This window comes from Zingiber officinale, chromosome 10B (genome assembly GCF_018446385.1).
Source record: "Zingiber officinale cultivar Zhangliang chromosome 10B, Zo_v1.1, whole genome shotgun sequence".
Classification (NCBI taxonomy): Eukaryota; Viridiplantae; Streptophyta; class Magnoliopsida; order Zingiberales; family Zingiberaceae; genus Zingiber; species Zingiber officinale.
This window is the reverse complement of record NC_056005.1, coordinates 35,811,694-35,836,890: the sequence shown is the minus strand read 5'-3', so window position 1 is coordinate 35,836,890 and position 25,197 is coordinate 35,811,694. Positions and strand designations below refer to the sequence as shown.

Below are 25,197 nucleotides of genomic sequence, written 5' to 3'. Positions count from 1 at the left end.
CAATCTCCTTTTAGCTCAAGTTCTCACACCCTCCGAAATTTCTGTTCTTTCGGTAAGAGTTGTCGGTGGGAGGCTATCTGGAGAAATCCTCTACAAACTTCTGTAATATCCTGCTAATCCCGGAAAGCTCCTGATCTGGGTCTCTTCCAGTTACTTACTGCTTCTATCTTGCTGGGATCTACCATAATACCATCCTTGGAGATGACGTGACCCAGAAAGGACACCTGATCTAGCCAAAATTCACATTTCGTGAACTTGGCGTAAAGCTGGTTCTGCTGAAGTGTCTGCAATACTAGTTTCAGGTGCTCTGCATGTTCTTCCTGAGTTCCTGAGTAGATAAGAATGTCATCGATAAACACAATAACAAACTTATCTAAATACTCCCTGAATACTCTGTTCATGAGATCCATGAAGGTAGCTGGAGCATTGGTCACGCCAAAGGGCATGACCACGAACTCGTAGTGTCCGTATCTGGTTCTGAATGCTGTCTTGGGTATATCCCCTTCTTTGACCTTTACCTGATGATAACCTGATCTGAGATCTACCTTAGAGAACACTGCTGCTCCCTTCAGCTGATCGAACAGGTCATCTATTCTGGGAAGAGGATACCTGTTCTTGATTGTGACCTGGTTCAGTGATCTGTAGTCTATGCACAGTCGCATGCTTCCATCCTTCTTCTTCACGAACAACACAGGCGCTCCCCATGGTGAGTGACTCGGGCGTATGAAACCCTTGTCAAGAAGCTCCTGTAATTGCTCCTGAAGTTCCTTCAGTTCTGCTGGAGCCATGCGGTATGGTGCCTTGGAGATAGGATTGGTGCCAGGGATGAGCTCTATCTCAAATTCAATCTCCCTGTCTGGTGCTAAGCCTGGTAGCTCTCGGACCTCTGCTAGCTGCTGGTCCCTGTCCTGACTGGTGCTGACTACGTGTGCTAAGAATCCCATACATCCTGAATCCAATAACTTCTGTGCCTTCATAGCTGAGAGAAACCTCTTGGCCCTTCTCTTTGGTTCCCCGACGAATTCGAACTGTGCTTCCGCTTCAGGTTGGAACGTGACTTTCTGTTTACGGCACTCGATAGAGGCACCGTATTTGATCAAAAAGTCCATTCCGAAGATGAGGTCATAGTCGGTCATTTCTAGCACTATCAGATCACAAAAGAGCTCTCTGTCTGCTATAATGGCCAAGAGCCGCGTGGGCGCCATGATCTCTCCGAAGGTAGTGTCGTCAAAACGTCATGAGTATCTGAGGTACCTCTAATTTTTGGAGAACATCCGGCTATATATGAATGGGTTGCCCCGGTATCAAATAACACTATCTGAAAAATGCTAATCGACCTGTGACCACGGTCGAGGCATTAGCTCGTCCTCTCGTGAGTCGTAGATCCTCGATTCGCTAAAGGCGAGGGGCTTCTAACCGCCTGGCCGATAAGTGGACCTTCTAGGCGGCTGCATCGATGTAACCGAGCCGGCTGCATCTTGAATCTCTGTGGTTGAGGAAGACCGGTCTTGTTCGGACCTTTGCTTGCCATGTGCCCTTCTTGTCCACATTCAAAGCATCCTCGTGTGCCCTTGCGACAAACCCGGGTGGAATTTCCCACAAGTGGCACACTTTGGATAACTGGGTCGCTTGCTAGATGGTCCTCCTTTTGAGTCACTCCCGATTTGCGCTTCTTGTTGGAGTTCCCTTTCGATTAGAGCTATGGCCTTGCTGTTTTGAGTGTGAGAGTTTCCTTGGCCCTGGGACTCGAGGAGGCTTGCTTCTGCTGCTTGATGCTGTAATGCTCGTAGTCAAGGCACTGCTCAATAACTCCTCCGTGGTTTGTGGCCTATGTATGCCACCAGCCCACGTTCATTGCTATCTCCGGCCTCGGCATCTTGAGCATCAACCCGATCCGTTCCTTTCCGTGTTGACTAGCTCTGGGCATGACGAGCCAACTGTTGAATTTCTTCACGGCTTCCTCAATCGAGAGGTTGCCGAAACTCGATGAACTCGTCATAGTGGCGGTTTGTAACCCGCGTATGAAAGAACTCCTCAAAGAATTCTTTCTCAAAGTCGACCCATGTCATCCGGTTCACTGGGCACCACATGCGTGCGTCTCCTGTCAGGCGAAGGAGGCACACTTCACCTTCTCGTGTTACGGCGGAAGCTCCATCGTGCTCTCCAGTGTTTTGAACCAGGCTTGTGCATCCCATGGTTCACTAGCGCTGAGAAGTTCTCCGGCTTGACTCGCCCTGGATCGATAGGCTTCCTTCCTTAGCTCAGCTGCTGGGACTTAGGCTGAGCTAGTGGAACCTCTAAGACTACTGGAGTCGTGATTCGGTTCCGGGGTGACGGTGGGGGTATTCTGGTTAGCCTTTAAGGTGGCTATTTCTTGTTGATTGCTGTATCTGAGCCACTAATGCTGTAAGGTCTGGAGGAGGCACTGAACTGCCTGCCTCTTGCTGGGGCTCGGTGGCTAGTGCCCTTCTAGCTGGGCGTCCTCGTGCCATTTCTAATGACATAGAGAACATATGTATAACTAATACTATCACAGTTATATAATTTCTGATATCATGTTTAAACTATCATGTACTAGCCGGCAATAAGCATATAACATGAACTGTAACTATAAACAAGAACAATAAAGAGAGTAGAGGTATTCTTACTTGGAAGCTGCAGGTACAATGCTGATGTGTGTGTAGGAAGTATGGAACACTGCTCTGATACCACTCTGTAACGACCCGCCTTCTAACTACTAGGCTGTAAGGCGAATCGCTACATTACTGCTAAACTATACTGTGCGGAAAACTGGCCTAAATTGAAATTTTGCTAATTATCTGATTAATGTTAACTCCGATACTAACATTTGCTAAGCTGTTACTTTTCTTGATTCTATACATGCTAAAGGGTGTAACTCGGAGTCGTACACATGCTAGGGGAGGGATTTACAACTGGTAAACCCTCCGGATCGATCCACAGACCGATCTGCTGATGCATCGCTACTGTCCCCAGCTGGATCGGTCGGCAGACCGATCTAGGTGTGGCTGGATCGGTCGACAGACCGATCCAGGTAGGTCTGGATCGGTCGTCAGACCGATCCAGGCACCCGGAATCTCCTGGGACGCTACTGTCTCATGCTGGATCGGTTGGCTGACCGATCCAGGAGGATACAGTAGCGTACTGTATCCGTCTGGATCGGTCGGCTGACCGATCCAGCGGCACTGCCCAGGCTCTGATCGGTCTGGAGACCGATCAGAGTTCTGATTTCGGCCGGGAACTCTGATTTCAGCACTCTGGTGTGCCAAAATACAATCTAACAACTACCTACTGCATAATAAACTATTCTAATAACATGTAATAACATTCTAACATGATTACTAACATTTTAAAACATTCTTTCATAGTTCAATGCGTCCCAATTCTAAATTGCATGAAAGTGAAAGTATCAAAACTAATAAGCTGAAAGTAAATGCTAACGAGTTCTAATGCATAACTAAAACTTGTTAGATCCCTGAGATCTTTCATTCCAGTTCCACACACACACACCCTCATCTGCATTGACCTCCAGCCTCCACTGCTAATCCACTTTTCTTTTACCTGTATCTGCAGTATAAGAAAAGTAGTATCTGTAAGCTAACGCTTAGTAAGAAACCATCTACCTCACAAAATCATGCATACGATGCAGTTATGATTTGAAAACATGCCATTCGAAAACATACTGGACAGGCTAGCATGGCATGGCATACAATCATATAAACATGGCATAGTGAACTAGTCATGGCGTAGCATACAACCAATTATAAAGCTAACATAGAGAACTGAACTGAAATATAATACTGAGCTAAACTAACTAAACTGAAGCTGCAATCAAACTCAACTAGCATAACTGTTTTTGAGTTTTGAAAAGTAATACATAATAAGTGAAAATAATAAACATGCTGTTGGGCCCGACAACTGTACTTGCTGTGCGCGCATCCCTACTAGACCCGGGGTTGCAAGTCCCGAATTTAGCAGGGTTTACTAGGTTGTCTAAACCTAGGGACGACTGTGGGAGTCCAACCCAATGGATATCTAATCCAGTACAGTGCCACTGAAAATAAAATACTAATATCTATAGCTAACTGATATAACATGCTGGTTCTAGGTTATCTGAACCTAGAGCTAGGTTATCTGAACCTAGAGGCGACTGTGGGAGCCTACCCATTGGACCATAGTCCCATATAAGCTGTAGTGAGCAAAGTTACTAATTTAAATGCCACTAATGCATTTAACTGGGCTAATAAACATAACTGAAGGGTAATTAGCTAAACTAACCCCTTTTCCGAACACTTGGTGTGCTTCAACCCCTCTCTGCATCAGGAAAGACACCTCTAGGCACCCAACCGCGTCTATGATCTCCAACTGAAGGAGAATAAACATGTCCGGCCCATCTAAAGGTGCTAACTAAATTCCTAATCTTCGAGAAGGGTTAAAACACATCCTAGGTGCCGGAAACTACACATATAGCTAATAACTAATGCATATAAACAAACGGAGCTATTATACCGCAGGTGAGGGGTTTCTTACCTTCTATTCGTAATTTCTTACGATTCTTATCGCTAGGAATTCCGGTGGAGACAACTTCTCGACGATTCGCTCGCGTCTTCGCGTTCCCCTCGCGGAGATGAACCTTTTTCGTGTTGGAGTCGTCGCCGGAAGGTGATCCGAGAGCCCTTGGGCTTAGGCGCCGAGAGAAAAAGAGGAAGGGGAGGGTGGCGTCGGCGTTGAGGGTTTGGAGAGGGAGGAGAGGTGCCAAACCAAATTCTAAAATAAACCAACCCAACTTAAGTTCCTCTATTTATATTAATTGGTTTATTTAACCAACTCGAATATAAATTTAACTAATTCTCTTTTCTTTCAGCACGGCCCTGCTGGGTTCAACCGGTTACTAACATTATCCTTTACACCATAGGTCCCGGGTTCGATTCCCGCCTAAGCTATCCTATGGTTCTAATTATTTTTTTGCTACTTCTGCTACTCGGAAAATTCCGGAAAAATATCTAGAAATTCCAGAAAAATCGTAGAATAATTCTAATGCAAATTTGAGAATTTTCGGGCGTTACAATTTACTTGGTATTCACCTCAAGAAGAGGTGACTAATCCAAAGATCCGACCTCACTCACTCATCGACTAATAAAACACTCATTCTCGGTAACCACCGAAGGCGGAGAAGCCTTGTACAACCTCTCAATACAAGAAGAAAGAAAAATAAGCTTATACAATACAAATCTTACAAGATTTACAAAATCCTAGCTTGCTTCTCCTTATGTGGAACGCCTCTTGATCTTGGAAGTGCAGTAACACTTTACTCCAAGAAACTTCAAGATCTGGCGTGAACCTGTGAGAAATCGTCACAAGAAGTGGAGAGGAAGAGATACGGAGGAAGACGCTCGACAGCGGCTTTATCCTGCGCAACAGTCGTCTCCCAATCTATCGGCCGATTGATTGGGGAGGCTGAATCGATCGGTTGATTGATTCAGCCTTCTTCTGTGCTCTTTGAAAAATGGCATGAATCGATCGCCCCATCGATTCAGCTCTCTTGCGTCACACGCGATTTCTAGCCCCCAATCGATCGGCTGATCGATTGGGGACCATTCTGTGCTCGTGACATTTCTTCCCAATCGATCAACTGATCGATTAGGATGCTAGTTGTCGCAGCACTATGTCCAATCTATCAACTGATCGATTGGGCTCGGTCCAATTTGATCACTTGATCAAATTGACCAATCGTAGCTTAGCCGAGTCAAGTCAAGGTGCCTCAAGCCCAACATCTGGTCAATCGTGAACTGTTGGGACTCATTGTACCTAGCATCCTGTCAACCTTGACTTGCTGGGACTTCTTCGCCAAGTGTCCGGTCAATCCTTTGACCCACTTGGACTTTTCCCTTCGTGCCAAGTGTTCGGTCAATCTTGATCCACTTGGACTTACTGTCTCGTGCCAAGTGTTCGTTCCTCCATGACCCACTTGGACTTCCACCAGATGTCCGGTCACCCTTGACTCATTTGGATTTTCTCGTGCTAAGTATCCAATTAATCCTTTGACTTACTTGGGCTTCCCAACACCAGGTGTCTGGTCAACCTTGACCCACCTGAATTTCGACGTGTCCGGCTTACTCACCAGGTCTTTCCATCTACCTAGCTTCACTAACTAGGGCTTTCCATCTGTCTGGCTTCACTCGCTAGGACTTTCACCTATTTTCACTCAGTAGGTCTTTCCTTCTGCCTAGCTTCACTCACTAGGACTTTCTATATGCCTGGCTTCACTCACCAAGACTTTCACCTAGCTTCATTTACTAGGATTTTCACATGACTTCACTTACCAGGATTTTTCCACTGCCCGACTTTACTTATCGGGACTTTCACCTGCCTAGCTTCACTCACTAGGTCTTTCACCTGGTGTCACTCATCAGGATTTTTCAACTGCCTAGCTTCACTCACCAGGTCTTTCACCTGACTTCACTCACTAGAATTTTCCCTTAGCTAACTTCCAGTTAGGGCTTTCCTAGTCAATTACCCAGTCAACTCTTTAATCTACTTGACTCTTCTTCATATCTAACTGGTCAGTCCTTGACCAGAGGGAAATTGTATCAACAATCTTCCCAATTGGACGATTGCATCTACAATCTCCATATATTGTCAAACATCGAAACCCAAACATCAAGACTCAAGTTTGAGCCAACTCAAGCTTAGTCAACCAAGTCAACCTTGACCTAGGGATATTGCACGAACAAATTTTAGACTTCGCCAAAATTAGTTATTAAAGGATCCATATTTTTATTAAAAATTTGGACTTTTTACTAACTAATTTTGGTGAAACAAAATGAAATTATGTTAATGTCTTTTTTCTTTTCATACTAAAAATAATTTTAAAATTTATTAGTAATTTTCTTAGATTGTTTTTATATAAAAAATATACACTATCTTAATTCTCTTTAGTTCAACCTATTAGGATTGACAACACAACGAACGGAAAAATTTCTATAAATAACTTGGATCAATAATATTAGAAAGCATACCTTTCTCAGTTTTTTTGGCAAAAATCAAGTGTAGTATTTTGATATAAAAAATTAAATTAATTTTTTATGAGGGAGAATCCATTACATTAGCTTGTTACTGGGGTTTTCGAGCGTCAATTTTGTATTGTAATTACACGCTTATCAAATCTAATTTATGGGTCTATACACTAATTGATTTATGTATAATTAGTAAAAGAGAAATAGTGTATACCGGAAAAGTAAAAGTATAATAATAATAATAGTAATAATATAAAAATAATGTGGAAGAAGAAGTAAAAAATAAGGTAGAGTAAAAATAAAATTTAAAGAAAAATAATATTAAATATAGTTTTTCAAACTGTGAATATAATTTTTATAAAAAATATTAATTACTAATAAATATTTATAATTTACTAAACAAAGATTAAATTTAATTTTAATTAATAAAAAATTATTGATCAAATTTTAACTAAAAAATTATAAATTATAAATTAAATTTAACCTTAATAATAAAACAATAAAATTATTTAGCAATGAAAAATAATTTCGTCACCTAAATTATCATTAATCTTCTATACCTAAACTCAAATTTCTTCCGCTTACTGTCTACTCTACGGTCTCTTCGATCCCATCTTCCCTCTCCCCTTCCGCAGAAGTCGCGCACCGGCCGCCCGCGGCGAGGTCACGCCTCGCGGCGAGGTCACGAGGACGGGCGTGATCTAGCCGCGGCCGAGGTAGAGGCTGCGCCCAAGAGAAGAGAGGAGGTCGTGGCAAACTTACGTCGACGCCCATCTTCTGGGCGACATCGATGGCCATCAGGTCAAGGCCGCCGCCATCCTCGGCCACGATGGCAGCGTCTGGGCCCAGAGCGCAGCCTTCGCCGAGGTCTCATCTCGATCCCCTGCTTCTCCTTTTTTTTTTTCTTTCTAGTTTTCATTGATCTTATGAATGGAAGGGCATGTAGAGGATCAGATCCCTGCTTCCTTTGTTGTGGTTTGCTTTATAATTGTGTATGTTCGGTTACAAGGATTGTTTTAAGATTAACTTCCTTGTTTGATGTGAGAGATCTCAACAGTTTGCTGGAACTTTGGTTTCGTTGGCGAGTTCGCTGATTGAGATAGCCAGTTGGCCTTGCATACTGGAAGTTAGGGCTTGTATTTGTTAGTCACTTTCGCAGCAAGGGTTCATCAAATTTGCTAATTGTGGGACCAGATAAATCCGCTAAAACTTCATTTCTTAGCAGACCAGGTTCTTTTAGATGTTTGCTGCAATTTCTTTGGCCGTCGACGTAGATGAGCTTCTCTTCACTCTTCACTGCCTCTAATTGCTGCTTCCTTCAACTGTAGATCTTGCAATAACAATATATTGATATCTTGTGCAACAAATTGATTGTTTATACATTTTTTCTTACTACTCTTAATTAGGAACAGATGTGCATCAAGGAATAAGTGAGATTGGTTTAGCTGGTCCTTTCCCCCTTTGTTTTTCAGTCTATCAGTTCTGTATAAATCATACACTAACTCATGAAGCATGAGTTCAACTTGCAGAGCGTCTCTTTGGTCCTTTTTCTCTTTGCATGGTACGAGCTAATGATCTTTGTGACTTTGTTTTCTTAAAACAGTTCAAACCTGAAGAGATTTCTGCAATCATAGCTGACTTTGATGAGTCTGGATTTCTTGCACCAACTGGATTATATCTTGGGGGGGTCAAAGTACATGGTCATCCAAAACGAGCCAGGAGCTGTCATTCGAGGGAAGAAGGTTAGTGTTATTACCTTCATTCAGCTGTATCCAATTGGAAAAGTATGATGCATCATTCAGTTGTCAAGTTTGCTTGCCTTATGAGACCTTCAAGTTTGGTGAATCAATAACTACTGATTGTCTTGACTTGCATAATCTTCCAATAACAGGTTGTTTCTTCATTTGTTTATCATGCAACTTAAAATGATATGATTTTTAGTTAGCTCCAATAAGTTTGAAAACTTGGATTTTAAGTTTGTTTCTTCCAATAATCCTCCTTTTCAGCTTTAATTTGCAAAGTTAGCTCTTTATCTTACTGTCCTTAGAGTTCAGCTTTGATATCCTATTTATGGCCGTTTTCCATCCCTTTACAAGTTCAGAGTCGACTAGACAACCCACCAACTTTTTGTTATCCGGGAGCTGATTGTTATCCTGGAACTAGATTTATGCCCTTACTCTTCATTTTGTAAGATATGTATGTACACTTGGACGTTGTTAGTAAATTTAATTTTGATTAATGTTGATATTTAATTGTGTATATTTTTTGGATGTTGTTAATAATATTATTTTGATTAGTGTTGATATTAATTGTATTGATATTATAATGATATATAGGTTTTTTTTTAAACATTAAGATATATATGAAATTCATAATAAAATTAGTGACGAAATTAAATTTCCGTGGCTAAATTAGCGATGAAATTTTAATTCCGTCTTCATATTTAGCTACAGAATTGTAATTTCCTCGCTAAATTAGCGACAAAATTCTAATTTCATCGCTAATTGCATTAGCAACAAAAAAACTTGTGACTGATAATTTCAGTTGCTTAGCGATTGAAATTTCGATCATTGATGGTTATTTTTCTGGTAGTGCTAATTTTAACTAGCAAAAAATTAAAAATTATCAAACTTAATTTTGGTTATTAAAAAATTTAAAATTACTTATCAAATCTAATTATGGTAAATTTTCTGGCTAATAAAAATTATCAATCAAATTTAATTTTAACTTGAAAAATTAAAAATTATCGATCAAATCTAAATTCGATCAATAAAAAATTAAAAATTACTTAACAAATCTAATTTGATGAAAAAAATAAAATTATCAACTAAAATAAATGTCAACTAAGATTTATTTTAATTAATAATTTTAAATATTTATCAGTCAAATTCATGTATTTCCAAAATCAATTAATAATTTTATTTTATTTAATAAATACAATATATATAATATATATTTTTGAAAAAATTGAAGAGCCCCAATGAAATAGTGGTCCTAGGCATAGGCCTTAGGCCTACCTTGAGCCGGCCCTGTCCACTCAAGCTCGAGCATGCCACAATATCACACACTATAGTGCTCAGGGATGTTACCCACTCGAGCTCGGGCATGCAGGGTTATTACTGTGTCGAGATGTCACTGTGCTCAGGGAGGCTATGGTGTCGGGATGCCACAGTGTCCGGGTTATTAAACACTCGGGAACGCCATCCCACTCGAGTAAGGTTGCTTGAGCACTCGGGAGCACAACAATGCTCGGGAGCGTCACCCACTCAAGCTCGGGCGCCACCCACTAAGGCTTAATACCAATGGTACTTAAAATTGGGTTAATCAGGAGTTGCTTTGATGAGTCTTAGTTTGATGAGTATTAAAATTGAAGAGCCCCAATGAAATAGTGGTCCTAGGCATAGGCCTTAGGCCTACCTTGAGCCGGCCCTGTCCACTCAAGCTCGAGCATGCCACAATATCACACACTATAGTGCTCCGGGATGTTACCCACTCGAGCTCGGGCATGTAGGGTTATTACTGTGTCGAAATGTCACTGTGCTCAGGGAGGCTATGGTGTCGGGATGCCACAGTGTCCGGGTTATTAAGCACTTGGGAACGCTATCCCACTCGAGTTAGGTTGCTTGAGCACTCGGGAGCACAACAATGCTCGGGAGCGTCACCCACTCAAGCTCGGGCGCCACCCACTCAGGCTTAATACCAATGGTACTTAAAATTGGGTTAATCAGGAGTTGCTTTGATGAGTCTTAGTTTGTTCTACGCGGATTCTATATTGTCCTAGTCAAGGGATCTCCTACATGGAATTGTATTGATTGAGTCAAGGGCCGCCACATGGACCCTTATTTACCTCAACATCAATAACGTTTGAAGATATTATGTTGATGCAGCGGCAGGTGCAAGTACTACTTTTGGTAATCTCATGCTCCCTATCTAGGAAGGTCGTTCGGCTAAGATTGAATAAGCCACCATGATTTATCCCTTTCCAGAGTGTGTGGGACCGCTCTGGAGGACCCGTTAAGGTGACGATTTCACCTTTGCCACCAAAAGATATTATGTTTCCAATAATATGCTAAAGCCATTCCATTCTGATGTCTCAACATACTCTTCAGACTTGTGTACGACATGAATCACCCCGTTGCAATCAGAAGCCATGAACATACTACATGTTCCTGCCTGAGATCACCGATAAATGAGTCATCGGTGAGCTGGCGTTGATGTTGACCATATCATTGAACGCCAATGAGGAAGAGAGGGTGCAAGTGCCGAAGGCTCAAGAACACTCGTGAAACCTTTGCCCGCAAATGCAGACTTCTTTTATAGCATTGTTGAAACAATATTTTTCTCTTCATTAATCGGGTGTCGTATCATAGTAGAGCAAATGCCCCATTAGTGTATCGCTATAGTATCACCATCATATCATACCATCATATCATCCACGTTCTGTATTGATAGACCACTCCATGTGTTTTAGCACACCACTTGTTATCCCATATATTATGCCAATTCATAGGATACGGAAGTAATTGGGGTTCAAAGGCCCTGGCCTATTAAGTCAGAATGACAAGATCAAAGGAGTGTGCCAGTGATCTTGTAGGCAGGAGCATCCAGTCGGTGGGACTAAGTGGATAGGAGATGAGTGTTGGGCAATAATGCCGAGCAAATAAATGAGCGTCCAGGAGCTGAGCCCAAAGAGTCGGGTAGACCAATCTGAAGGAGTAGGGGGGAACTGAGCCCAAGGAGTTGGGTAGACCAACCTGAAGCAGTTGGAGGAGTTGAGCCCCAGGAGTCGGGTAGATTGAACTGAAAGTGTCGGGGGAGGAGTTGGGTAGACTGACATGAAGGAGTTGGGGGAGCTGAGTCCAAGGAGTCGGGTAGACCGATCTGGAGGAGTCCAGGGAGCTGCACCCAAGGTGTTGGGTAGATCGACCTGAAGGAGTCGGGGGAGTTGAGCTCCAGGAGTCGGGTAGATTGAACTGCAAGAGTCGGGGGAGGAGTTGGGTAGACTGACTTGAAGGAGTTGGGGGAGCTAAGCCCTAGGAGTCGGGTAGACCAATCTAAAGGAGTCTAGGGAGTTGAGCCCAAGGAGTTGGTTAGATTGGCCTGAAGGAGTCGGGGGAGCTGAGCCCAAGGAGCTGGGTAGATCGACCTAATGGAGTTAGGCAGATTGAACTGAAGGAGTCGGTGAGAGCTACTTTGACTTCTACCTCTGTTAGACCTTTGACCAGCCAATAAGGCCAGACCTCGCCACGCATAAGCCTCTGTTAACTTCTGTATCACTAACCTCCCCACCAAGTCTTGCTGAAGGAGACCTGAATTCGACTGACTGGATTGCAACATGATTTAATATGCCCGCTGACTCGCTCCCTAGGGCTGACATGGTCGACAAAGCTTATCTCTCCATCAGTCCTTGCCTTGGAAATATACGAGTCATGCGCCATTAATGCAAGTAATACGAGTGTTTACATATCTGGAACATCATTAGCCTGTCATGTCGATCATCAATGCTAACTCATCTGAGGTTGCCATATGGCGACATCATGCCAAGGATATCAAATCGAGGGAACTATTGAGATTCTATTGATTCGGAGGCTTGATTCGACATTTCGACGCAATAGCTCACCTTGTCTTCTAAATCGGATGGCTAAGAAAAGCAGGTTCGGGCTTTATTAGGGTTAGGAGGGGAGAATGTCGTCGCATTCTCCTTCATCGTCTTTAAGCTTCAGCAACAACAACCCTCAACAATCTTCAGCGTTATTTCCTTGCTGTAAGTTTTCTTCGTCCCTAGGTGTTCAGACCTTCGTTGCGATTTTCTTCTCTCGTCTCTCTGGTATGCCCTTCTTCCATCCATGGTTGCTGAGAGTATTTTCACTCTTTGGTATACATCTATGGAGTCGGATTTCAAGAGGGAGACCTAGACTAATTGCGGTTATAGTTCCAAATTTTGGCCGACTATCGATTAGTGATCTCTAGAGCTATCAACCGACCACTTCTCCCTCCGATTGGTTTTGTCACCTTTTTTAGGGGTTAACTATTAGGCAACCTCTGATTCCTTGTCCGTACGGAGGTTTATCAGTACTTCCACATTCTTTTCCAACAGTTAGCTACTAACTCTTTTCGACTATTTTGTGGAGTGGTCATCGTATTCGTCTGTACCACATATCTCTTACACCTTGAGTCTTCCATTATTTCTTCTACCCGAAGAAGATGAATGTTGGGGTCTTCTACTTCACAGCCCAACCCTGTTGTTGCTTCCTAGATCAAATATCAACTTTACGCAAGGGATGAAAATCTTAACATGTATTCGTCCGACCCCACTCCCTTTGCGTGACCCATCGATTGACAAATGGAATTACCCAAGCCATCGAGCTAATACAAGTCGAAGCCAACATATCTAACAGTAGCAACAACTTATCTGACCTTCAATTCGACATCAAGCTCTTGCTCGAGGACGGTCTTCTCTTCCACTTCGGGTTGAGCCCGATTGATGTTGAGCTCCAGTTCTCTTTGGGTAAGAAAAATTCTATCTTTGCTTTACATAATAGCTAGCTGAAGATTTCCTTTTTTGTACAACTTAAACCATGTGGAAGGCCTCTATGAACAAAACCTTAAAATTTAGCAACACCGAACTAGAAGAATGTGTGGCTCCCAATTAGTTTCTCGAGCAATGCGGAGGCTAATGCGGGAGAGTTGTTGCCGCCACATCCTTCCATGGGGGTCATAGCCATGTCCTTTGAGGAGTCATAAGAATCCTTGAGTATTACTTGGAAAAGACATCGACCTCAAGAACCCAAGGTTGAATTGAGTGCATCAATCTAGCCCCGATGCCTCCTTGTTCCCTCGGAGTGGAGTCTCCTCAAGTTGTGTCGAATACTCATCTGAGTGAGACAGGGTCGCTCAAGTAAGAGCAAGTCCAACCCCTCCATCTGTCGATCCGAGTTCATCTTGTCTGTTGGGCACTATTATTTTTCCCACTTCTTCACACAGGCTTCCTTCTCGGAGTGACGGCCCAATTGAGCTCCAAGGGGAAGAAGACCCTCCTCCTGGGTCACTGTCTTCTATCACAATAAGGCTAATCAACCAGATGGCGAAGACCTGAATTTACATGACTGACAATGTGAAGCATAGATCCTTTAGGGGCTTGACGGATGCGTTCTCTATAGACCTGACAGGGGTAAGAAATCAAGTATGCTTTAAAGCGTAGACGCGATATTGCCATTCAAATTTGATGAAATTTGATATTGTTGTAGGTGTGGGCCGTGGGTATGAAGTTGTCCTCCGAGTGCCTAAGTTTCTCCAATCGTATCGAGCGATGCAAACTTGAGTGGACAAGTTGGACGCTCAGCGGGCCCCACCTAGTCAAGAATTGGAGGATGTGAGGGCTGAGGCAGAGCATCTAAAGGCCGAGGTTTTGACTCTTGCGGAGCAAGGGCACCAAATATGGCAGGAGTTGGACGTGATGAGGAAGGAAGCTACCTTGGATCAATCGAAGGTGGCCACCCTCTAGAAACAAGCGGTTGAACTCCAAGATAGTGTGAAGAAGGCCAGATCCTAAGCATCTTCTAAGAAGAAAAAAAAAAGAAGGCACTCGTTGACCTAGAGGCGAAGAAAATCAAGTGGGGGTCCAAGACAAAGACCCTCAAGGCCAAGCTAGGAGGCAAAGTGGCAAAGCTTGTCGCCAAGAATGTGTTGCTGGAGAGTTAGAGGGCGGAGTTGGAGGCCCAAAAAGCAGATTCATAGAGCTACTGAGCTGAGGTGGTGGAGCACTGGGTTGCCAAGAAGACGGAGTCTCTACGATCATCTTAGCACTTGCACTGTCAGCATGATCACATATGGTGCTGAGGGTGCGGTCAAACGACTTCTGTAGCTTGTAATGTCCCTTGGTGTTTAGTACACTTTTTTAAATTTAAATGGAACATTTGCTTTCCTCAAAATCCTTTGTTCTGTTGGGTTAAAACCCTCAGTGAGGGAGTTGACAAGGAGAGTTCAACTTAGGAGTTAATGAGGAGAGTCCGATTGAGGAGTAGAGGAGGAGAAGACATCGCTCTGATATCAAAATAAAATGTGTGGTAGAAATAAACAAGCTAAAACAACCAATACTCAAGACGATCCTTGTAATCCTTTGTAAAATTTCCACTAGTATTGCATAACAAGTTCTTTGCTTGCTTGTGCTTGTTTATCTTGTTTATTTCTACCACGCATTTTATTTTGGTATCAGAGTAATGTCTAGCTAAAATCTTTACAGGTACTCTGGTGAAAGCATCATGAGGTATTGATCTACTATCTTTATGAATTACTCTACCATTTAGATATTGGTTACATAAGCTTGCAAATTGAATATATAAATGTTACTATGGTAGACTTTAGTAAGGTCATTATGAAGAAGAAAGAAGACCTGGAACTTGGTACCATAGTTAACATGTTAGAATATTTTGATTTGCAATTTTATATTAACCATGTCTGAAAGGTTCCAACAAGAAATAAAAGATTGGTATCAACACTCAAGACCAACTGATCTAGAGTACCTGAACCTTGCAACTGAGGTAAAATTCAAAGACATTGCTCATAACATAGACGTAGTTTATGATCGTATATCACTACATTCCAAAGTATCCCTGAAGCAGTACCATATTCTACTCAACACCATCAAAGAAAATCATCTGGAGCTAACAAAATCTGTGGATGAATCTGTCAAAAATCAACAAAAATTACAAAAGGCAGTATTTGAATTACAGAAAGAATTGTTAGTTTCTAAACCTCTTACAACCAAGGATATAAGAGAATTAGTGACTGAGATTACAAAGCAACCACGACGAATTGAAGAACAGGCGGTGCTTTTTCGGGAAAAACTTCAAGAACAAATTAAGCAAATACAGGAGGTGGTACGAGATATAAAGAAGCAATTTGCATGAGGCTCCCTGCATCTTCAACTTCAAAGGAATATCTTGACGCATTAGAAAATACAGAAACTATTAGCAGCCCTGCTATTGGTTTTATCTTTGCCAAAGAAGCCGGAGCAAAAGATATTAATAGACAAAATAATACTATTATAGAATTATTGCTGTCTATCAATTCAAAGTTTGGTCTAATTCTCAAAAAACCCATTGAATCTAATAATCAAGTTGCAGATCTTGCTAAACAGCTTGAAGGACTGAATCTTGGGAAGACCAAAGTCAAAAAAACCAGAACCTTTCTTCGTTTATAAAGACCCACTGATCATCCTAAAGGAAGAAAAGGAGAAATTAAAGGGAGAAGAACCCAAGGAGAATGACGAACAGAGCAAGGCCTAATATTACTGAAGTAATAACAGAGGCTGATCATCCTGTAGTACCATCCCAAGAAGATCAAATTAGAAGTTATCGAACAATGGCAAGATTAAGATATGAAGCACAAAGAAGACTTTCTGGACGAAGGAGTAACACTAGAACCCTTGAAAGCCAATTAAATCCAGAAGCAGAATTAGAGTTATCTCAACAACGAAGGACATCTCTGGTACCAGCTGAAACACTTTATAGTACTCATTGGTCAGAACCCAGACATAGAGTTTATCAGCACTATTCTGAAACCAGAATCCTAGTTACGGAAGGACATCGGAATTTACCCCTAATTAATCCAGAAAGCTATTCAATACTTCGACGGGAAGGTATGCAACTAACCCATCTAGGGTTAGTTATGATTCGAATGCATGCCCTTCATCGCAGAAATACAGGCACTAATGCTCTAATAGTCCTAAGGGACACAAGATGGAGTGATGATAGATCAGTCATTGGCGTTATGGAAATAGATCTATCTGAAGGTACCCAGTTAGTTTACATTGCCCCAAAATTTATTAATCAGTATTGATGATTTCTTTCATCATATTGAACTTGCTATTCAAACACATGGGTATGAAAACTGGAATTCAGCTGAAAGTAATTTATTAATAACAAGAGGATTGATAGGGAGATTGACTAATACTAGTCATGTTGGATTTCGATATAACATTCAAAATGTAGCAGATTATCTGGCTAGTACAGGAATCAATGCAGTACCAGCAACTCCACGAACAACAACAGAGCTACAAGGAATGAGGTGGATATTACAACCACCTTTGATATCTCAAATCAGAAATCCACAGGCTGTACGCACAACTACCCTGATGGATGGTTCAATATCAAATAATTGCATATGCTGTGTGTAGTCTAGTAATTCCCGTATAATATCTTCTTGTTTTTGGTAAGGAGGTACTATTGGTATTTCTTTGTATGGGATGGTTTTGCCTAAGCAATACTTAGCGCAAGATGGGCAAGTTGTCATTCTGCAATTTAGACAATGAATTCGCATGGTATTAGTTGTAATCATTTTGCAGAAAGTACAATAAAGATTCTTGGAATTCGATACGGTGGTATTTTCCTCCTAATTATGTTGGCAGTTTTTCATTAGGTCACCCACATAGACACGGGATCGCCATCCACGTTCTTCATCTCCCATCATGAAAACTCCTTCCCATTGTAAATCATCTAGAGCATATCTTGCATAATTGATAGGGCCGACTTCTCCTTCTGAAAGGCTACAAATAGCATCTGAATCAGGTTCATTTAAATCAAGAGATAATATATCATACTCAGAAGATAAGTCTAATTGATCCATGATGGCTGCTCTGGCAATATTTCCTGTTTTTCTTTTACAGTCCCTAGCAAAATGTCCTGGCTCTCCACAAATAAAACATTTGCATTTGTGCTGTTGTTCTGCTTTCTTTTTTTTGAAAACTCGGACGTGTATCATGTGGGGTTTCCCTTTGTAAGTTTTTGACTTTCGTAAGCTAAATTTCTTTTGCTTTCCTTCATAGTTACCAGGGATTGGTATCTTGCTATAAAAGGTCAAATCTTTAACACTTCTCTGGATTGCTGCCTTTTTACAAATTTCTGCAAGATATTGATAAATAAAATGTATTCTAGGCATCACTCCAATCTGATTACCTGCATGCCGCGTCTTGAAGGCAGCTTCAACATCATTTGCTATTAATGGGGGAAGCTTTCTGAATAATTTATCAGATAATTCTGGACTAATGAACATTCTTCCTGATTTTGCTGCTAAAATTTTGTAATCATTCAGGAAATTAAATATATCTTTCATATTAGAGCAGGTAAGTCTTTCGAGATCAATATATGCCTGATCTTGTTCTACTGTCGTACCTTGGTAGGGATCTTCTAATAGAATGAATCTTCGAATGACAGATAGTATATTTTGAGTTTCCCCTGTCATTTGTATAAGCTTTTCATATTCCCGTGCATACATCATTCTCCATTGAATCCATATTTTCTTCTCGTTTTCTCCCAGAAGATTTTCAATATATTGTACCTTTTGCTTATTATCAATCCAGGTACGGTCATTAACCAAATTATTAGTAATTGATTCTCATCGAGAAATAACATCATGGTACTGACCTATGTCTTTTGGTAGGACCAACATGGCCCCAGTAGTTTGTTGGGTAGAAGGAATTGTCCATGTTTGATGATCCATTGCTCTTCCTTTGAATTTGCCTTTATACGGTCCGTTATCTGGAAATTGTGGAGTTGTTTCTTCTGCTGGAGGATAATTAATCTGCCCCATTAATGGTTCATTGGGCTGTTTATAATTTGAAATTGCTGAGTCAGAAGTAGAGGCAAAAGCTTTCTCCTTTGATGTACTTTGGATTAACTTTCGAAGCATTGGGTATTCCAGTTGCTCCATTAGCTGTTCAGTATTGACATGTGCTACTTCTTGTTCCTCTAATTCCTGATGAATAGTAAGATTTGTAATATCATCAGTTAACTGTGAAGTATCACTCACCATATTTTGTTGATCCTCTTGTTGTTCGGGATCCATTTCATAGACTTCATACCATATTCCTTCAGGCATTCCCTGTGGTATCCTGTCAAGAAATTCTTCAATAATCATATTTTGTTCAGGAGTATACCAACCGTTTGATAAAGGTGGCTGAAGTTGCGCTTCTATTTGTTCCACGTGCTGAACAACTTCTTGCCAATATGCATCAGAATCAGTATCTGAATTTTGCATCTGATGATTCCAGATTTTCAGATGTTTGGATAGGTGCTTGGACTGGATAATCAGTTTCTTGATCTTGTAGTCCTAAGAAATATGTTTCCGGTCCATCTTCCTCATCTTCATATTCTTCAGTATTTGGTGCTAGATCATTAGGATCCAAGTTAGGATCCTCCTCCCATGGTGTATCTTCCCATATGCTTGGAAGAACGACTTCAATATCTTCACAATCATTATCTTCCTCATCTCCCCATGAAGGTTTAGTTGCTGGAATGAAAGGAGCTGTTGGTGGTGCTGCATAATTAACATAATAATTGTACTTACCACTAGGTTCGCCTAGGGTATCCCATCTGTCATTTGTATCCGGAAGACCATATTCTTCTTGAAAGCTAATGAAGACTCCGGCAAATTCTTCATCATTTATATCTTCAATGTCCTTTTCATTAAATTTGCTAGGCTTGGGATTTCCTGTGGATTGATATCCCGTAATGGCCAATGATATTGAACCATCCATCAGGGTAGTTGTGCGTATAGCCTGTGGATTTCTGATTTGAGATATCAGAGGTGGTTGTAATATCCACCTCATTCCTTGTAGCTCTGTTGTTGTTCGTGGAGTTGTTGGTACTGCATTGATTCTTGTACTAGCCAGATAATCTGCTACATTTTGAATGTTATATCGAAATCCAGCATGACTAGTATTAGTCAATCTCCCTATCAATCCTCTTGTTATTAATAAATTACTTTCAGCTGAATTCCAGTTTTCATACCCATGCGTTTGAATAGCAAGTTCAATATGATGAATGAAATCATCAATACTGATTAATAAATTTGGGGCAATGTAAACGAACTGGGTACATTTAGATAGATCTATTTCCATAGCGCCAATGACTGATCTATCATCACTCCATCTTGTGTCCCTTAGGACTATTAGAGCATTAGTGTCTGTATTTCTGCGATGAAGGGCATATATTCAAATCATAACTAACCCTAGATGGATTAGTTGCATACCTTCCCGTCGAAGTATTGAATAGCTTTCTGGATTAATTAGGGGTAAATTCCGCTGTCCTTCCGTAACTAGGATTCTGGTTTCAGAATAGTGCTGATAAACTCTATGTCTGGGTTCTGACCAATGAGTACTATAAAGTGTTTCAGCTGGTACCAGAGATGCCCTTCGTTGTTGAGATAACTCTAATTCTGCTTCTGGATTTAATTGACTTTCAAGGGTTCTAGTGTTACTCCTTCGTCCAGAATGTCTTCTTTGTGCTTCATATCTTAATCTTGTCATTCTTCGATAACTTCTAATTTGATCTTCTTGGGATGATACTGTAGGATGATCAGCCTCTGTTATTACTTCAGTAATATTAGGCCTTGCTCTGTTCGTCATTCTCCTTGGGTTCTTCTCCCTTTAATTTCTCCTTTTCTTCCTTTAGGATGATCAGTGGGTCTTTATAAACGAAGAAAGGTTTTGGTTTTTTGAGTTTGGTCTTCCCAAGATTCAGTCCTTCAAGCTGTTTAGCAAGATCTGCAACTTGATTATTAGATTCAACAAGTTTTTTGAGAATTAGATCAAGCTTTGAATTGATAAACAACAAAATTCTATAATAGTATTATTCTGTCTATTAATATCTTTTACTCCGGCTTCTTTGGCAAAGATAAAACCAATAGCAGTGCTGCTAATAGTTTCTGTATTTTCTAATGCTTCAAGATATTCCTTTGAAGTTGAAGATGAAAGGAGGCTCATGCAAATTGCTTCTTTATATCTCGTACCACCTCTTGTATTTGCTTAATTTGTTCTTGAGGTTTTTCCCGAAAAAGCACCGCCTGTTCTTCAATTCGCCGTGGTTGCTTTGTAATCTCAGTCACTAATTCTCTTATATCCCTGGTTGTAAGAGGTTTAGAAACTAACAATTCTTTCTGTAATTCAAATACTGCCTTTTGTAAGATTCATCCATAGATTTTGTTAGCTCCAGATGATTTTCTTTGATGGTGTTGAGTAGAATATAGTACTGCTTCAGGGATACTTTGGAATGTAGTGATATACGATCATAAACTACGTCTATGTTATGAGCAATGTCTTTGAGTTTTACCTCAGTTGCAAGGTTCAAGTACTCTAGATCAGCTGGTCTTGAGTGTTGATACCAATCTTTTATTTCTGGTTGGAACCTTTCAGACATGGTTAATATAAAATTGCAAATCAAAATATTCTAACATGTTAACTATGGTACCAAGTTCCATGTCTTCTTTCTTCTTCATAATGATCTTACTAAAGCCTACCATAGTAACATTTATATATTCAATTTGCAAGCTTATGTAACCAATATCTAAATGGTAGAGCAATTCATAAAGATAGTAGATCAATACCTCATGATGCTTTCACCAGAGTACTTGTAAAGATTTTAGCCAGACATCGCTCTGATACCAAAATAAAATACGTGTTAGAAATAAACAAGATAAACAAGCACAAGCAAGCAAAGTACTTGTTATGCAATACTAGTGGAAATTTTACAAAGGATTACAAGGATCGTCTTGAGTATTGGTTGTTTTAGCTCAGGAACTCAAGAAAGTTAAATGGAACATTTGCTTTCCTCAAAATCCTTTGTTCTGTTGGGTTAAAACCTTCAGTGAGGGAGTTGACAAGGAGAGTCCAACTATGGAGTTAATGAGGAGAGTCCGATTGAGGAGTAGCGGAGGAGAATTTGACTGAGGAGTCGATGTGCAGTTTTTGACTGAGGAGTTGATGAGGAGAATTCGACTGAAGGGTCGAGGAGAAGAAATCGACTGAAGAGTCGGGAAGAATCCAACTGAGGATTCAAGGAGAAGCTTCTGACTGAAGAGTCAAGGAGAATCTTTCGACTGAGGAGTTGAGGAGAAGCTTACGACTGAAGAGTCTAGGAGAAGTCGGGAGAAGAATCCGATTGAAGAGTCGAGGAGAAGCTTCCGATTGAAGAGTTGGGAATCCGATTGAGAAGTCGGTGATGGAGATCCGATTGAGGAGTTGATGAGGAGAATCCGACTGAATGGTCGAGGAGAAGAATCCGACAAGGATTCGAGGAGAAGATTCGGACTGAGGATTCGGGGAGAAGCTTCGGACTGAGGATTCGAAGAGAAGCTTCGGACTTAAGAGTCGGGAAAAAGCTTCCGACTGAGGAGTCGAGGAGAAGCTTCCAACTGAAGAGTCTAGGAGAAGAATCCGACTGAAGAGTCGATGAGAATCCAACTGAGGAGTCGAGGAGAAGCTTCTGATTGAAGAGTTGGGAATATGATTGAGAAGTCGGTGATGGAGATCCAACTGAACTCAAGCCGAGGTGCACTGGACCCTTAGGGGAGTATTTGATCTCGATCCTCGATTATGCCCCTGTCGGGAGAGTTTGGATCCTGAAAAGGGAAATTGCCGATGGAGCTGGTCCAAGACCAGAAGAATATGGGCTCGATCCGTGACTATGTTGCATTCGGGAGAGATTGGTTCATGAAAAGGGCAATTATCGATGGAGTTGTTCCAAGAGCAAAAGAATATGGGCTCGATTCACGACTATGTCCCAGTCGGCAGAGATTGAATCCTGAAGAGGGCAATTGCTAATGGAGCTAGTCCGAGACTAGGAGAATTCATAAGGGCTCAATCCTCAACTATATCTTAATTAGGAGAGATTATATTGGACCCTGAAAAGGGCAATTGATGATGGAGCTGATCCAAGACTAAAGAATATAGAGGCTTGATCCGTGACTGTCTCAATCGAGAAAGATTGGACTCTGAAAAGGACAATTGCTAATAGAGTTGGCCCGAGACTAGAAAAATATAGGGGCTCGATCAACGATTGTCCCAGTCGGGAGATTGAACCATAAAAAGAATAATTGTTGATGGAGCTAATTTGAGACGAGCAAAATATAGGGGTTTGATCCACATCTATATTCTAGTCAAGAGAGATTGGACCCTGAAAAAGATAATTGCTAATGGAGCTGGCTTGAAACCAGAAAAATATAGGGGTTTGATTTGTGACTATGCCCAGTTGGCAGAGACTAGACCTTGAAAAGGGTAATTATTGACGGATCTGGTCCTAAACCAAAAGAATATAAGAGTTCGATTTGTGACTATATCGAGTTAGGAGATATTGGACCTTGAAAAGTGTAATTGCTCATGGAGCTGACTCGAGACCAAAAGAATATGGTGGCGCAATCCACAACTATATTCTAGTCGGGAGAAATTGAATCTTGAAAAGGTCATTGGTGATGGAGCTAGTTCGAGACCAGAAAAGTATGCTCTAAGAAGGCGCACTAATCTGCTAAGGGCTTTTGCATGGATAAAAAAGAGAATATACGAAGCTTTGAAATTATAACAACATGGTTCATGAAGGATATTTACGCTCCTTAGGCTCAGTATGGCTGTAAATGAGTTGTGTTCCATTCTCGGTCGAGCTCCATCTCTTCGGGGTCTTGCAACTAATATGTTCTTGAGCTTAGTTTGCGAATGACCCGATAGAGTCCCTCCATTGAGGCTCCAATTTACTGACATGGGCTTGATCTTCTTCCAAATCAAGTTCGACTTGAAAAGCACAGGGAATGACTCTCTTGTTGTAAGTCTAGCTCATTCTTTGTTAGTAAACTAGGAGCGGAGTAGCCACCCTTTCTCTGATCTCATTTATCAGATCCAGCTCGAGGAGTCGCCTATTGGGATTATCTTGGTCATAGAGGCTTCGTCGAGTGGACTTTTCACCTACTTCAACTGGAATGACAGTTTCCCGATATATTTGGCAAAAGGTGATATGCTAACCCTGAGCGTCCTACACGGCCTCCCCCACAATCATTTGTATAGAGGTAAATCAGGAACTGAGCAGACCACCGTAGGAGAGGGTCTTTTCTTTTGCCTTTGCTAAGGAGTTGTTCAGTAGGACCATAGGATGCTCAACAATTCCTCTATCCAGCTATCACGAACATGATCAAGCTTGATCTAGAGCTCTCAAACTATTTCCCGATTGACTACTTCGGTTTGTTGCTCTAGGGGTAGGCGACAAAAGTAAAAGCTTGGATGTCGAAGTCTTCACACAATTCTCTAAATCTGTGGCCTTGAAATCGCTGACCATTATCAGAGACAAATTTATGAGGTAGACCGTATCGACAAATAATATTCTTCCAGAGGAACTTGATGATGACATCTTTTGTTATCCGAGCCAGGGCCTCCGTCTCCACCTATTTAGAGAAGTAATCAACTACCACAAGGAAATTTTTTTTATGGTTAGGCCCAGTCAGAAAAGTCCTACAATATTGATCAAAGGAGCATGAAATAATTGAAATCTTTGGGAGTTCAGCAAGGTGATGGGAGAGATGTTGATGCTTTTGACAATGGATGTAGGTGGCAACGAAACGGGCGGTGTTTGCCTGCAAAGTTGGCCAAAAGTAGCCAGCCAATAAAATATTCTGAGCAAGCGTCCGACTCCCCATATGATTTCTACAGTAGCCTTGATGAATTTCTTGCATAGTTGCTTCCTCCACCTTCGATCTGCTGTTTCGGTAGTTCGCTCCACACTCTGGCGGCCCCTCTTCCATCTCCTCTTTAGGTTAGAAGAGGAAAGGGTAGCCCCCTTTCACACTTCAGCAACCACTTTATCTTCCGATAGCTCACTTTCGAAGGCCATCTGCGACTGTCGTTCATCTTCAAGAAAAGCTCTGATGTGTTGGGTTGATTCTTTCCTTTGCGTTGTTATGTACTAATTGTTGATTGTTAAGTGTTGGATGATGAATGCTTGTACCGATTTCATCTCTCATGTTTTAGATTTCACATACTTGGTTTAATTTGAGTAATGGTCGCATGTTTGATGGAATTTACCAATCACTCTTGTTACTTTAGTTGTTGTGTGTAGTTTGCTAAACTTCTTGCAATGCTTATTCTTGTCATGCTTAGTTTATTTGAATGTTAGTTATGTTTTGTGTTTTCATTTGCTTGTAATTAGGTTAAAATTAGATTAGGTTTTTATAATGCTCTAGTTTTTGTTAATTGCTCACTTCAAGTTTCTTTCAATTCCTTTGCTATCATAGTTTAGGTTAGATTAGTTTTTTATTAGTTGTATTGTCATTATTAGGATTAGTTTCATTATATGCATTGCTATTTCATTTTGTACGACCCAAGTTATCTCTATACTACATTAGTGTA

General features: G+C 41.2%; 1 long non-coding RNA gene and 1 pseudogene across 1 annotated transcript; both read left to right on the top strand.

The window, feature by feature from the left end:
- Window positions 1-1,179: 1,179 nt before the first annotated feature.
- Window positions 1,180-8,937, top strand: LOC122029081 (annotated as a pseudogene).
- Window positions 8,938-9,832: 895 nt separating this feature from the next.
- On the top strand, window positions 9,833-17,951 carry LOC122029353. Its single transcript, XR_006125015.1, has 3 exons — window positions 9,833-13,932; window positions 14,019-14,205; window positions 14,282-17,951. It is a non-coding gene; the product is annotated as an uncharacterized LOC122029353 (long non-coding RNA).
- Window positions 17,952-25,197: the final 7,246 nt, after the last annotated feature.